Here is a 17,298-nt window from a genome sequence, read left to right as displayed (position 1 = left end):
TAATAAATAAAATATTTTTTAATTTATTTAAATAAAAAATACCGCAAGTCACCAAAAAAAATAAAAAATACCGCAACAAAAATCAGTTACAATGTAACTCATCATATATTCTTAATTTTACAATTTAACTCAGCATATTCTGGACTTTATAACATTGAAATATTATTTCTGGATTTTATAACTTTGAAATATTATTAGGACGTATAAAATTAACCATTAAATTTAAATTTTGAACTTTGTTGTAGAGCCACTCTAAAGAGAGAGCTCTTTCAAAAATTGGCGTATGCCACTGAATGCAACGTGCACACGGCATTAAATTTAAATTTTGAACTTTGTTGTAGAGCCACTCTAAAGAGAGAGCTCTTTCAAAAATTGGCATAAATTTTGAACTTTGTTGTAGAGCCACTCTAAAGAGAGAGCTCTTTCAAAAATTGGTGTATGCCACTGAATGCAACGTGCACACGGTTTTCTTTAGTAAAAGGCGAAAGAATAGTTCGCTCTGTGCACAATGCGTGGCTGCGTAAATTCTGATTTTAACTAGCACTAGCTTATGTAGTAACTCTCACTTCAGGCCCATAGGAAGTTTCCTCGGTGTGGGACTTATTGTGTCAAAACAAGTTGGAGCCAGTTTCTTATGACACATTGACACGTACAATTATTTCTGTTACCATCTATAACCAGAAAAACGAATTGAATTCTCTCAATTCAAATAATCAGATGCACTGAATTCAAATATTCGAAGCAATGATATGGTCATATGAAAAGCAGTCGTCCTTCAAACTTATAACATGCTGTTTTCCAATAATGATTCTGGTTATTTATTTGTGACGATATACCTATGGTCATATGGTAATAACAGTCACTTGTTATGTAGGGATGTAGGCTTTACAATAAACTTTAATTTGTAAAAGCTTCTTGGTTCTCTAATTGTGACATAGTTGGTATTTGGTTATAGTGATATGTTGTATAACTCATTCGGTTGTTGTGTAAGCATCAGTACAGTAGTCTATTTTATTTGTAAAGCTCGTTGATGATCCTTTAAACTCATCATAACGAAAATTTTTAAAAAATTCTAAGTTTGACATTCAATAATTTCAGAACCATAATCCATTACTATCAATCCTATCAAGAGATAGTCACCAAAAAATCCTATCAAGAGATTCTTCTTCCATTCCATAGTAGAAAAACCGTAAATAATTAGAATAGCATTAAAAACTACTTATTTAAGTCTAATTTCTTAAATTCAACCACAATTTCTCCCATACATATTTTTTCACACCAAACTAAACTTTTTAACGGCATAACATTCCTCTATTAGAAATTTACCAATAAGATTCACAAAATAAATTTTATAACTACAATTGTGGGCAACTCCTAAATTAGGAGAAAACCCTTCAAAAATTGGCGTATGCCACTTAATGCAACATGTACACGGTATTCTTTAGTAAAAGGCGAAAGAATAGTCCGCTTTGTACATAATGCGTGGCTGCGTGCTTTGGAGTTGTTGCCCATCACTGCTATTTCTAATAACCCTCATGTGAGAAGCATAAGTGGCTTCATCGATGTAGGACCTGTTAAAAGACAAACACATACATTGGTTGTTGCTGCAAAGTGTCAAAACCCGTTCTAATATGTTTCGTGTGGCATGCAATAGTTGCCTTACTGCATTGCATTTATCAGGCCTATAATTCCATGTTCTTAGAAAGGTATAATATGTTTTTCAAAATTCAGTTAAAAAAAAGCTGTCAATGAAAAATTGTGCCTGCCCCACAAGCCAATAAAAGAGTTGACAAAATATTCAACAATTAGTATTTGAAAGACAATCCATTATGAATGAGGTCAATATGATGCATTTCCTTTTTCTTTATTTCTCACATCCTTATTAAAAATTTTGGAAGATACTGTGTAAGATTACTTTTCTTTAGGGGGTGCAATTTTGATATTCAAATTTAGTTCATTATTCTTGCTACCAGATTTGTCAAAATGGCTAGTGCTTCAAGTTTTATCTATGACAAAACATTTTAGGTAAATTTTATCACATTACTATTAAATCAGTTATGTTGTATGGAAGCATCCCAAGAGAAATAGGCACTCTTACTAAGCTTGTCAATCTTGGTCCTTCCACCAATGAACTCCAAGGTAAGCTGCCTAAAACACACTCAAATCTCAGTCAACTTAAGATGCTTGACCTCTCTTGCAATTCATTAAGGAGTACTATCCCTTCTAGTTTTGGCCAATTAAAGAATTTGATCCAATTCTCTCTTAATTCAAATCAAATTGAAGGCCCTATACAATAGAAATAAATAATTTGAGTCATCTAAAAATATTATCTTTTTCAGATAATTTATCCACGGGTCGAATTTCTTTTACTTTGGATTGATGAAGAAGTTGACTGAACTCTCTCTTAATACAAATCAAATTAAAGGTTCTATACCTATGGAGATAAAAAATTTAAGCCATTTAAAAACATTGTCTCTTTCTAATAATTTACTCACTGGTTTAATTCCTTCTAGTTTTGGGAAATTGAAGAATTTGACCCAACTAATTCTTTATTCAAACCAACTTCGTGGCTCCATACCACTAGAACTTGGAAACTTGAGTTGTTTAACATTGTCACTCTCAAAAAATTCACTCATTGGTTCAATCCCTTCTTTCTCTAAATCGGAGCTTTTGATCAATCTCAACCTCAATTCAAATAAAATTAGAAGTTCATACCAAAAAAGATAGAAAATTTAAGTCGTCTATAAAGATTATCTCTATCTAAAAATTTGCTCTCTGGTATAATTCCTTCAACTTTGAGTCAATTAGAGAATTTGACCCAATTCTTTCTTGATTCAAATAGAATTGAAGGTCCTATACCAACAAAATTATGCAATCTAATGCATTTGAAAATATTAAATCTCAAATAATTTACTCACAGGTCAAATCCCTTCGGAAATAGGATTTTTTCTTTGCAAGTTTTGCACATAGAAAACAACCTAATAAATGGTTCAATACCACCACAACTTTTTCAATCGGACAAAATGTCTTCTTTGGACCTCTCATCAAATAAATTGAGTGGCTCACTACCATCAAGTATTACCAAAGCCATACGCCTCTCATACATAGACCTCTCTCACAACCACTTGAAAGGTCCTATACCAACTCTTTTCCCTTCTTGTGCTCTTAATGCAACAATAGATTTAAACCACAACATGTTAAATGGAAGCATTACTTTCAAAATTGGTTGTGCTACCAATGTTGACCTTAGCCATAATTTTTTCAGTGGTGAGCTTCCATCTATTCATGGATTAGCTTCAAAGCTAGAGAATTTGGATCTTAGTTACAATAATTTTACAGGAAAATTAAACAAGGAACTTGCTGCTCTAAGGTTCATTAACCTTTCATATAATTCCTTTGACTTTTCACAAGATCATCATGACAAGCTCCTAGATTATTGTTCTTTCCAAAAAGACTCATTGATTGGATGTGGCTCTCTAAATTTGTCATCATGCCACTCTGTCCAACAAAGAAAGTCACCATCATCAAATAAAGCAAAGCACACAATTGTAATTGCTCTTTCCATCATTGGATTCATTCTCTTACTATTTCTTGCCACCTTGTGTTTTACCAAACATGTGGCTAAAACAAAAGTTGAAGGAGTTTCTACAAAGAATGGAGACTTGTTCTCTATATGTAACTGTGATGGGAAAATTGCATTTGAGGACATAATTGAAGCAACACAAGACTTTGATAATAGATACTGCATTGGAACTGGTGCATATGGTAGTGTTTACCAAGCAAATTTGCCAAGTGGTAGAACTGTTGCATTGAAGAAACTTCATCAAAAGGAATCTCAGAACCCTTCATTTGACAAGAGTTTCCGCAATGAGTTTCTGATGTTATCGCGAATCCGGCATAGAAACATTGTCAAGCTTTATGGTTATTGTCTTCACAACAGGTAGATGTTTCTGATCTATGAATACATGGAAAGAGGAAGCTTATTTTGTGTGTTGTGCAATGATGTGGAAGCTAAGGAGTTGAATTGGAGGAAGAGGATGAATATCATTAAAGGAATAGCAAATGCTTTGTGTTACATGCATCATGATTGTAAGCCACCAATTGTTCATAGAGATGTAACATGTAACAATGTTTTGTTGAACTCAAACTTGGATGCTTTTGTCTTTCTTTGAAATTTCAATTCACCAATTGATGAATCAACAAGAGCTGCATCTTTCATCTTGTGATTTGTAAGACAGAAATTGTAGGCCTATTTTTGCATTTAGATAGATTGAGGAGGAATAAGTAGTTTTCGTTTCCAAATTGAGATTATGAAAATTTCTAACACATTTTGGGTTGATTTTTCTTATTTTGGTGCAAACATTTTGTTTTAAGTTTCATGGTTGTAGATAATTAAACTATTTTAAAGTTATTTGTGTTATTAAACTAGAAAATATCTTTTCGTCTACATTTTGAAAAGATGATTATGATTATGGCATTAGTTAACGGTAACTTCTCTTTATAATCTTTATAATAATCTATTATATATATATATATATATATATATATATATATATATATATATATATATATATATATATAATTTTATAACCAAAATGTGTTGTATGTCACTTTCTTATTACAATTAGAATCAAATTTTTTTCTCTAAAATTAAAGAATTCGCCTCTCTTTACTAATTTTACAACTAAAATGTGGCACATGTCACCAATGAAATTAAATCTTTTCTCCAAAATTAAAAATTCTTCCTCCTCCTTACTAATTTTACAACCAAAATATGTCACATGTCACTCCCTCGTTGCAATTGAAATCAAATTTTTCCTCCAAAATTAAAGAGTTATTCCCTCATCCCTCTTCCTTTCTCTATTTCTCTCATTCCTTCAACCACTCTATCTATTTTATATATCATTATCAATATCAATGATTAATTACTAATTTAACAATCAAAATGTGCAACATGACATTTTTTAGTTGTACTAAAATTAAAATTAAAATATTAAAATTAAAATTAAAATATTAAAATTAAAATTAAAATATACCTATATTATATATCATATATTACTATCTAATTTAATAATCAAATGTGTCACATGATACTCTCTTACTAAAATTGAGAGAAATTTTTTTTTTCAAAATTAATAAACTGCATAAATTCTCTCATCTACCACTTTCCATTTTTCTATTTCTCTCTACTATTTTTACTCTATATATAATTTATATTTTATATTAATAATTTGACAAATCAAAATATGTCATCCGATATTTTTTTATAATTAAAATAAAAATTTTTCTTCTAAAATTAATAAACTCTCACTCTCACTCTCATTTTTTATCTTTATTTTTCTCTCTCTTTTCTCTCATTCTCTATTTTTTTCTATGTTTTTGTTCTACCGAAAGCAAAATTAATTAACAAAATAATATAATTCAAATAAAAAATATTATTATTATATATATTTTTTAATTTTTTATTTAGTTTTAAATTTTCACCGCTTATCTTTCTAATCTATATTTTTATTTCTCTTCTTTCAAATATTTATTAAATATAATTTGGAGAGAATACTAATGTTATAATTAAAAGTTAGAATCAAGGTTCAATTATTTTTAAAAAAATTAATTTTGAGTTAATTTTATAACTATTAGTATAATTTTTGTATGCTAATATCTAATTATATTTTTATATACAGAGAAAAAAGGGCAAATCATCATAATAAGCCAAGGAGAACAAAAATTTACACAAATCCGCCAAACCAAATTCTGGTTCAAGAATCCACCAAAGTACGTTTCTATGTAGTTCGAAACAGTGCAATTCGAACTCCAAATTCATATAATTCGAATCATATTGATTCGAACTACGTTGACATGCACACTAAGATAGTAATGTCCTAATGACTTAGGACATTAAAGAAATACTCTACATAATCAATACTAATTTAGAAATTAAAGAAAATATATTTTTATCATGTATTTACCTAAATCACTAGAATATTACAAATTTTTATAGTACTCATAAAATCTTTTAAGCCATTTTTTTAAATTATTTTGTATAGAATAAAATATATTTTTTAATTATTTTGTATGGAATAAAATATTTTTTTAATTTCTAAATTAAAATTGACTATGTAGAGTATTTTATTTAAAATTTGAGTATATGCATGTATTTACCTAAATTATTAGAACATTACAAATTTTTATAGTACTCCTAATATTTTTAAGCCATTTTTTTTTAAATTATTTTGCATAGAATAAAATATTTTTTGTAGTATAATTTAAATAAATTTATTAAAAAATTTGTTAAAAAATATTCATGAGTTATTAAAAATGGACAAAAGAGTATTGTATATAATTCGAATTGGTAGCTCATTAATATTTTAAAGAAGTCTCGTAATTAAATATTTTGTTAGCTTTTTTTAATGTATGAAATAAAATATATATTTTTTTAATTTTAAATTATTAATTTTTTTAATAAATTATTAATTTTTTAACAGTATAATTCAAATTATACCATAAATAATTCGAATCAATCAAATTCGAATTACTTAGGATTGCGTGTTAGGGAGTAATTCGAATTACTGTTAGTGTGTAATTCGAATCAGATGGATTCGAATTACATGCGTGTGTGCATGTCAACGTAGTTCGAATCAACATGATTCGAATTATATGAATTTGGAGTTCGAATTGCACTGTTTCGAACTATATAAAAACGTGCTTTGGTGGATTCTTGAACGAGAATCTGGTTTGGCGGATTTGTGTAAATTTTTGTTCTCCCTAGCTTATTATGGTTATTTGCCCGAGAAAAAAAATGTTATTTTTAAATAGCAAGTATAAAAATTAATTATTTCTATTTGTACAACAGACTTAACACCTAATTAAATGTAAAAGTATACACGTTAAATTATTTTAAATTTTAGATAACGAATGTTAAAATTAATTATTAATAAAAAATTAGAATTTTTCATATAAAAATAATAACTAAAAATCTTATTATTTGATTTTTTATCCACAGATATCTTGATCTTCTTAGTCAAAAATTTTTGTCAACCTACGATTTTTTCTATAAAAATAGTTTAATTTTATAAATTTTTTATATCATGCATAATCTATATTATCGAAATAAAATAAATCGTAATTTCAAAAAATTTATATTCCCGAACATTACCGATAAAAATACTAGTTTGTTTTATATAATAAAGTTCCTCCTTCCTTAATTAAACACATGTTAACCAGCGTTTGTAAAATATTTTATGGCATTCGAATAAATACTCAATTTGGATTTCGATGAGAGACTAAAGAACTACTCGCTCCAAATTAACAAACCAAATTGAATATTATATTAGGAGAAGTTACTCAAATAAAATAGTTATAAAATAATATGATTAAATTACAATTTTTTCTATTATAGTTTAAATGATGTAGTCTCTCTATACTCATTTAGAGATTACAAATTCGAGTTTTTTTATTTTTGATAAAAAAAAAATTACAACGCACTAAAATATAAATAAATTATAAATAAACTTTAAATTTTAAAACTTTTAAAAAAATAAATATTGTCTATTTAAATTCAATTTTTAGATTAAAAAATAAATTATAAAACTTGCTATATTTTTTTTGTGACTAAAAAAAATTATAAAACTTGCTATATAAGTACATATGAAATTTATTTATTTAAATTTAAGAAATGATAATACTATATTTATTTTTAGGGAAATTTACATAAATAAATTGTTTGCCCCTTAAATTTACGCAATTACATTGTTTTAAATATGAAAACGCAAATACATTGTTTTATATATTTATAGAAACCGCTACTGCTAGTAGCAGTTTACCAAAATACATAATCCGCTGTAGCCAGCAGCGGATTACATGTGAATGGGGAAACACAGAAACCGCCAGAGACTGTCGCGGTTTCTGTTTATTGATGCTTGGCCATAAACTGCTACTGGCAGTAACGGTTTATGTGTATTGGGACAGGTGCGGTTTACCTTGTGTATTTTTTTTTGTGACTGAAATAAATTAAACAAAGAAAAACAAAAGAAACAAAACAAGGAACTGCTTAAATAGAGGACAGTCCCGTTTAAGACTACTCTTAAACTCCTCCCAAGGTGAAAGAAGCTCCACATGCGAAAGTTGTAACTTCATCGCCATCTTTGCCATAGTATCTGCCACCGTGTTTGCATCTCTCATAATCAAACGAAAGTCAACACGCCAATTCCAATGCATAATATCTCTTATTTTGAGCACCAGTGGATCAATAAACCCAAAACCATCTTGAGTAACAAGATTAAATGCTTCCACACAATCCGTCTCACAAATAACATCTCGTTGACCCACATCCCAAGCTAAGAGATATCCTCTCCAAATAGCAAACAATTCTCCTTGAAGAATACTATTACTCTCAATCATTCCTAAACACCCCCTTTGCCAGCTCCCATTACAATCTCTAATAACACAAGCAAAACCAACACTATCACCCGAACCAAAATAACTAGCATCACAATTAATCTTAAAAGTACCAATGGATGGGGGATTCCAAAAATCATTTAGAGTAGAGGGAAGGGACATACGTTGTAATTCAAAAATATTTCTAAGCTCCTTTTCTGAAGTTAATGCCAGACAAATGACTTTTTTCGGAGGCCAAGTTTCATGGGATTAAAGATGTCGTTATTCCTTGCTCGCCATATCCACCAAAGTCCCGAAAAGAACTTGAACGGGTGCTCTCTGCTATGATACAAGAACCAGTTCTTCAAATCCAAAGGATGACAAGGAATATCCAACCTTTGCCAGACAAGCTGAGCTTTTGGACAATCCCGAATACAATGTATAACCAATTCCTGGCTAGAAAGACATCTTGGACACCTATCCGATGACGACATCCCTCTTCTAAAGCGAAAACTTGCAGTAGGAATAGCCTCCTTAAGACACAACCAAGCCAAAAACGTATGCTTTTCCGGAACAAGCTGACGCCAAAGCCAAAGCCAATTCTCCCTCTCCTCCCAACCAAACAGCTGCTTACACAACCACAAGTAACCATTGCGTGAGTCATAGACTTTGGCAGCAGACCCACTCCAATACCAACCCACTTCCGGACCTACTTGTTCATCTGGATTGTAAGAGAGAATATTATCTTTCAGATTTTGAGATAAAGGAGAATAAAGAGTATCCAAATGCCACCTACCTTGTGTATGAAAACAAATAGTAAAACTAATATTTATCTAAAAAAATAATTACAAAATAAATAATTAATGGTATATATTATTTAAATAATATTATAAATAAAAAAATTTAATTTATCATTTCACGGTATAATTTAAAAAATATAAATATGCATGTAATAAATTTTTTATTTGTATTTATTATTAAAAGTGACACCAAATTACAAATAAAAAAATATAATATTCAAAATATTAAATTATACAAACTAAGACTAATTTTTTTTATTCTCATCTCTTTTAAAATTTATAAATCAAGACCAAATAATATATATTTTCTGTAATTGTAGAAGCCTTTTGTTAAAATTATATTTTATTTAAATATTTAAAATATAAATTTTTATACATTTATTAAATCTATATTGATAGAGAGATATAATTATTCTGATAGATATTAGTAATTTTATTTTTTTAATTTATAAAAATAATTCATAAGAATATAAAATTTTATCAATTAATATGTATTTAAAAAATCATCTTTAAACTTTAGTCATATAACTCAAAAGGTCATTGCATTTATATTTTCTAAGATTTTAAAAAATAAAAATTATTTGTATTTTATAGTTGATTGATTGGATAAATAATAGTGATAACATCATAATTTTGATGAATAAAATAGAAAATATAAATATGTATGTAATAATTTTTTATTTGTATTTATTATTAAGAGGAGACTAAATAGCAAATCAAAGAGTGAGTACTCACAAAGTACTAAAATATATAAACTAAGATTAATTTTTTTTATCTTTATCCCATCTAAAACTCATGAATGATAAAATAATTTATTTTTAGTAAAAAATTCACTAAAATATACATTTTTTCTTTAAAAATTACTTCATTTTTTATCCATACAAATCATATGATTGCAAAAAATATATACTCAACGTAAATCGCTGCTTACTCACGTGTCCCAATTCACGTAAACCGCTACTGGCAGTAGCAGTTTATAGCCAAGCATCAACAAACAGAAACCGCGACAGCTTCTAGCGGTTTCTGTGTTCTCCCATTTACATGTAATCCGCTGCTGATTATAGCGGATTATGTGTTTCGGTAAACCGCTACTGTCAGTAGCGGTTTCTATAGATATATAAAACAATGTATTTGTGTCTTCATATTTGAAACAATACAATTGCGTAAATTTGAGAGACAAATAATTTATTTATGTAAATTGCTCTTATTTTTATTTAAAATTTTGTAAATTAAATGATATCTTTTTAATAATTTAAAAATTTTAAATTGTTTAAATTAAAATAAATTAAATTAAAATAAATCAACATGATTCAAATCAATTAAAATCATACTACAGACATCTTTTATTATATATAATAATTTTTTTTATTCTGTGGTTTGATTGTAAAAATTGTTATATAGAAAATATAGTGTAAAAATAAAAAATAATCTTTTATTATATACAATAAAAGATGTTTGTAGTATGATTTTAATGGATTTGGATTATGTTGATTTTTTTTTAAAGTTAATTTATTTTAATTTAATAAATTTAAAGTTTTTAAATTATTAAAAAGATATAATTTAATTTACAAACTTTTAAAATTTTAAAAAGAAGTAAAAATAGTATTATCATTTTTCAAATTTAAATGAATAATTTCTACATGTACTCATATAGTAAGCTTTATAATTTATTTTTTTAATCTAAAAATTAATTTAAATTGATAATATTTATTTTTTTAAATCAGGTATTGACTTTTTAAATTTTAAAAGTTTTATAATTTAAATTTTATTTATCTAAAAACTGAATTTAAGTGTAGAGGTGTCCGCGGATCGGATCGGATATGATATCCGCACTTTTTAGTGCCGGATTGGATCGGATATCGGATATATCCGCATAATTAAACATTCTCTTTTTAGTCATATTTCTATGTAAAAAAATTCGATAAAAATATTTCTTTCATACTTTTAAACTTATTTATTCCTAAAATATTTTTAATCAAACTCTCTCTAAATAACAAAAATAAAATAATACAATATATGAATAATAATTACTAACTAAAACATACAAAGAAATAAATATAATATCAAACATATATATTTATTTTTTAATTATTATAGTGCGACCGCGGATGCGATCCGCAAAGGGTGCGGATCGGATACGTGGATATAGTTTAGCTTATTAAGCTGTTAATAAGACAAATTCAAGTTAATTTGACTCACTTTTAATCTTAAAATATGTTAAAAGCGTTTGGATGTTATTAAGTTGTTAATCAAAAATTGTTTTTAATATTTTTTTATCTTTTAACGTACTTGTTTTAAAAAAATAAAAAATAATATCCGCGGATAATAAAATATAATATCCGCGGATCAATTTGCTGGACAATATAGTATATTCATATAACATATTTAGTATTATTTTTTAAATTTTAAAAATTTTATAATTTAAATTATATTTTATAGTGTACTCATCTAGCATGTATTTGGTATTACTTTTGTAATTTAAATTTTATTGGTAATATTAATTTATTATTTATAATTATTTTATTTGATATTTGTAACCATTTTATTTTACTCATAACATTTACCTCATAAGAATTTACTAACAAAGCAATAGAAAAAAATAATAATAATTAAACTTAATTGTGGATCAATTTCCTAACAAAGGAAAAGACCCTCCAAAAATTGGCGTATGCCACTCTATGCAAGGTGCACACGGTATTCTTTAGTAAAAGGCGAAAGAATAGTTCGCTATGTGCACAATGCGTGGCTGCGTACTCTAAGATGGATGTATTCAGTGGATTTTATATTGGTTGTCATGTCCAAAACATAGATAATGTCTCCGATGTAGGACTTCAAATGACAAAGATATTCATTTGTTCATGGTTGTACACGTTATCTTGAATTGTATTCTTGTAACATAAAATGTCTCACTCTGACTTTCTACAATAATTAGAAGTAGAACTTCAATGCTTCTCTCATAATATTAACATTGTCCACCGTTTCGAAACTGTTCAAGACTCAGAGAACTGGCCAATCATCTGAAAATTTTTTCGCCTTGAAATTTAACATGTTGTATATCAATAGGCTGCAATTGTACGTGAATTGAAGATAGAATCACTACTTTTTGTGTAAATTGAAGCTCCATTGTATCTAATTAGTGCAAAATGTAAACCAACCGAATGAATCAGGAATTTAATTGAGAAGTGGCTCCAAGTACAAGCACATATCTTACATATATAAGATATTCGTTTATGACTGTGTGTGCACTTCTTTATTTGTACAATATCATAAGAATTTAGCTAATATCATATTAAGAGTATAATAACAAAGAATTTAAAATTTTTAATAGTATAATAATAAAAAAAATTTAAATTTTTAATGTAGTCAATGTGGTATTTTTAACTTTTAACAAAACCTATATCATAAATTACTGTATTAGTCAATTTAATTACTTTAAAATAATTTTTTTGTGAAAATAATTAAAATCCCTACTAACAGAGGTGAAATAATAGGCCAAAAGAGATTATTCAAGCTATAACAAAACCAAAGAATGAAAAAGTATTTTGACTAGTTTAGTTCTGCTACAAAGTAAACTAATCAGGAATTGAATTTAGATATTGAAGAAATAGACAAACCGAGGCTCTTTAAAAAATTGGGATAGACTACTCTAAGCAATGTGCGTACGATATTCTTTAGTAAATGACAAAGAATAATTCGCGCACAGTGCAGCGAGATTTGTGATTCAAGCTTTCATTCATGTCAAAACCAAAGCTAAACTCTTTGGTGTGACATCCTAACAGACAAAGATATTTAGGGTGTGTCTGAAAAATGTGTTGAAAAAAAAAAAAAAAGAAGTATAATTTCAATTTTTTGAAAGTTTTAATTTTTGGTTTGGTAAATTTTTATTTTTATAAACACAAAATTGATTTTATGTTTAAAACTACGTTTACAAAAAGCAACCATTTTTAACTTTTACGTTTTACTAACGATTTTTTAACTATTAACATTCAACATTTATTTTTTTTATTTTTATTCTTTATAAATGTTATTATATTATTTATAAAATTTTTATTATTTCTCTCTATATGAGTTCTTTTTTATTATTTATTATTTTTATTTTTTGATAATTTTTTGTTTGACATTATATATTTTTATAATTATGATTTTTGTGTATTATATTTATTATTATCTTTTTATAATATGATTTATTAATCATATTAGAAAAAATAAATTAAATAAAAATTTAACCATAAATAATAATAATAGTAAAAAAAATTATAATGTATTAAAAAAGAGTACTAAGAGTACTAAAAATATACTATATAAAAAATAGGATAATTTACGTTATTAAATTGTTTCACCCCCAATATTACGCAAATGTATTGTTTCCAAAATCAATTTTATAAAATCACTCTCATTCAAATTCCAGTTTGACAAACGAAAACTGAACACACACTTAGTTATGGTGAATGCTATACTGTCTTTAATATTATGCCTAAGATACTAAAAAATAAAAAGTAAATAGACAATATTTAATAAAAATTAAATAAATTATTTTTTACTTTAAACATTTTATTTTTTACTTTAAAAAATAAATTAAGCAATTTAAACACCATATCAAAGCCTACAAAAACATCATAGAATTCACCTTTAGTTATTTATATGTATTTTTACATTCACTTTTCATACATTATCAATTATGTTGTCTCATTCATTGGATTCACCATATGCATACCTACAATTTTTAGTTAATTAACATAAATTGATCTCTAAATATTCAAATAAGTGTGTAAATATCATTATAAACAAATGATTAGTTCTATTTACCTTTATTGTTAATATATCACTTAAGGAATAATTTTTTTTGTTATAATCTGAACATGTTTTTCTACATCTTAATTTGCATCTTAATGAGAGAAAATGATATATATATTAGAAATTGAGATAAAATTGAATATTTAACTATCAGCCTCCAAATACATGTATGTTAATAAATTTTTAAGTAGCGTTAGTATTTCCTAAGAGAAGTGGAAATGATCTGAATCTTGCATGTTTCGTAGATATCTGTCAAGGCTTAGTCTTAAATTCTTATTAACTATATTTTAAAGTTGATGAAGTCCTTTTTTGAGTAATTTCAAAGAGTAAACACCCAAACTTCATGGTGCAGTTAACTTTGAAATCTTTTGTTCTTATCATCTGAAGTTTTAAACATAACATAAATACCCGAACGACGAGAAGGAAATGGGAAATAAAAAGGGCAATATCTTTGATCAAGTAGATAATAATAATAATAATAATAATAATAATAATAATAATAATAATAATAATAATAATAATATCTTTTTAAAACATTTGAACATGAACAGATTAAGGAAATTTTAGTAAAATATATATATATATATATATATATATAAAACAAACCATATTTTACGAACAAGATTTTCAACTTTTATTATTGAGCCACTCCTAACTTAGCAACTCTACAACTTATTGGCTTAGGACTAAGAGGAAGCATCCCAAAAGAAATAGGCACCTCTTACTAAGCTTGTCAATCTTGGTCTTTCCACCAATGAACTCCAACGTAAGCTGCCTAAAACACTCTCAAATCTAAGTCAACTTGAGATGCTTGACTTCTCTTGCAATTCACTAAGGGGTACTATTTTTTTTAGTTTTGGTCAATTAAAGAATTTAATCTAATTTTCTCTTAATTCAAACTAAATTGAAGATCCTATACTAATAGAAATAGATAATTTGAGTCATCTAGAAATATTATTTTTTTCAGATAATTTATTCATTAGTCAAATTCTTTTTACTTTTTGGATTGATAAAAAATTGACTGAATTCTCTCTTAATACAAATCAAATTTAAACCATTTAAAAATATTGTCTCTTTCTAATAATTTACTCACTGGTTTAATTCCTTCTAGTTTTGGCATGCAATTGAAGAATTTGACCCAACTAATTCTTGATTCAAACCAACTTCATGGCTCCAACCATTAGAACTTGAAAACTTAAGTTGTTTAACAATATTATTGTCTCTCTTAAAAAATTCACTCATTGGTTCAATCCCTTTTTTTTTCTCTAGATTGGAGCATTGATCAATCTTAACCTCAATTCAAATAAAATTAAAGGTTTCATACCAGAAAAGATAAAAAATTTAAGTCGTCTAGAGAGATTATCTCTATATAAAAATTCGCTCTCTAGTATAATTCCTTCCACTTTGAGTCAATTAGAGAATTTGACTCAACACTTTCTTCATTCAAATAGAATTGAAGGTCCTATACCAACAAAATTATGCAATCTAATGCATTTGAAAATATTAAATCTCTCAAATAATTTACTCACAGGTCCAATCCCTTCTGAAATAGGATGTTTATCTTCTTTGCAAGTATTGCACATAGAAAACAACCTAATAAATGGTTCAATACCACCACAACTTTTTCAATTGGATAAAATGTCTTCTTTGGACCTCTCATCAAATAAATTGAGTGGCTCACTACCATCAAGTATTGCCAAAGCCATAAGCCTCTCATACATAGACCTCTCTCACAACCACTTGAAAGGTCCTGTACAAACTCTTTTCCCTTATTGTGCTCTTAATGCAACAATTGATTTAAACCACAACATGCTAAATGGAAGCATTACTTTCAAAATTGGTTGTGCTACCAATGTTGACCTTACCCATAATTTTTTCAGTGGTGAGCTTCCATATATTGATGGATTAGCTTCAAAGCTAGAGAGTTTGGATCTTAGTTACAATAATTTTACAGGAAAATTAAACAAGGAACTTGCTGCTCTAAGGTTCATTAACCTTTCATATAATTCCTTTGACTTTTCACAAGATCATCATGACAAGCTCCTAGATTATTGTTCTTTCCGAAAAGACTCATTGATTGGATGTGGCTCTCTAAATTTGTCATCATGCCACTCTGTCCAACAAAGAAAGTCACCATCATCAAACAAAGCAAAGCACACAATTGTAATTGCTCTTTCCATCATTGGATTCATTCTCTTACTATTTCTTGCCACCTTGTGTTTTACAAAACATGTGGCTAAGACAAAAGTTGAAAGAGTTTCTACAAAGAATGGAGACTTATTCTCTATATGGAACTATGATGGGAAAATTGCATTTGAGGACATAATTGATGCAACACAAGACTTTGATAATAGATACTGCATTGGAACTGGTGCATATGGTAGTGTTTACCAAGCAAATTTGCCAAGTGGTAGAACTGTTGCATTGAAGAAACTTCATCAAAAAGAATCTCAGAACCCTTCATTTGACAAGAGTTTCCGCAATGAGTTTATGATGTTATCGCGAATCCGGCATTGAAACATTGTCAAGCTTTATGCCTATTGTCTTCACAATAGGTACATGTTTTTTATCTATGAATACAAGGAAAGAGGAAGCTTATTTTGTGTGTTGAGCAATGATGTGGAAGCTAAGGATTTGAATTAGAGGAAGAGGATGAATATCATTAAAGGAATAGCAAATGCTTTGTGTTACATGCATCATGATTGTTAGCCACCAATTGTTCATAGAGATGTAACATGTAACAATGTTTTGTTGGACTCAAACTTGGAGGCTTTTGTTTCGGATTTTGGCACTGCTACACTTCTTGATCCTGATTCTTCAAATCAAACATTGCTAGTCGGTACACGCGGTTATATTGCCCCAGGTACAGTTTTTAGAAAATAAACATTTAATTTGGTCTTTGAAATTGCACGTGTGAACTTAACCGAACAATATGAATTCTAATGTGTTTAGTTTGCGTTTTCATTTTCTGTTTTCGTTTTTAACCTCTTGGCCTTTTGTAGAGCTTGCCTACACTCTTGAGTGTGACCGAAAAATGAGACCTTTATAGTTTTGGAGTGGTGCTCTTGTATTCAAAACATGTTGAAGGATCTCTTGGACTCTCGCCTTCGTCTTCCTATGCTTCAAAGAGATGCAAAAGAGATAGTTTTAGTGGCAACAATAGCATTGGCATGATTGAATTCCAATCCAAAGTTGAGACCATCAATGCAAGAAGTGGTTCAAGAGCTCTCTGATTCCAAACTACCACTGTCTTTTGAAATTTCAATTCACCAATTGATGAATCACAACAAGAGCCTCAAAAACCTACCAATAAAGTAATAAGAATTAAACT

General features: G+C 27.7%; 3 non-coding genes and 2 pseudogenes across 3 annotated transcripts; 2 read left to right on the top strand and 3 right to left on the bottom strand.

Moving 5' to 3' along the window:
- Positions 1-400: 400 nt before the first annotated feature.
- On the bottom strand, positions 401-518 carry LOC148575327 (U5 spliceosomal RNA). The gene has a single exon (XR_015906679.1). It is a non-coding gene; the product is annotated as a U5 spliceosomal RNA (small nuclear RNA).
- Positions 519-1,369: 851 nt separating this feature from the next.
- Positions 1,370-1,488, bottom strand: LOC148575326 (U5 spliceosomal RNA). The gene has a single exon (XR_015906623.1). It is a non-coding gene; the product is annotated as a U5 spliceosomal RNA (small nuclear RNA).
- LOC107627808 (LRR receptor-like serine/threonine-protein kinase GSO2) lies at positions 1,409-4,241 on the top strand (annotated as a pseudogene).
- Positions 4,242-4,471: 230 nt separating this feature from the next.
- Positions 4,472-17,285, top strand: LOC107627807 (phytosulfokine receptor 1-like; annotated as a pseudogene).
- Positions 11,803-11,921, bottom strand: LOC148575325 (U5 spliceosomal RNA). Its single transcript, XR_015906646.1, has one exon. It is a non-coding gene; the product is annotated as a U5 spliceosomal RNA (small nuclear RNA).
- Positions 17,286-17,298: the final 13 nt, after the last annotated feature.

The sequence above is a fragment of the Arachis ipaensis genome, chromosome B2 (assembly GCF_059453495.1).
Source record: "Arachis ipaensis isolate K30076 ecotype BB chromosome B2, ASM5945349v1, whole genome shotgun sequence".
In the NCBI taxonomy this organism is placed as follows: Eukaryota; Viridiplantae; Streptophyta; class Magnoliopsida; order Fabales; family Fabaceae; genus Arachis; species Arachis ipaensis.
This window is presented reverse-complemented; position numbering and strand designations above follow the sequence as displayed.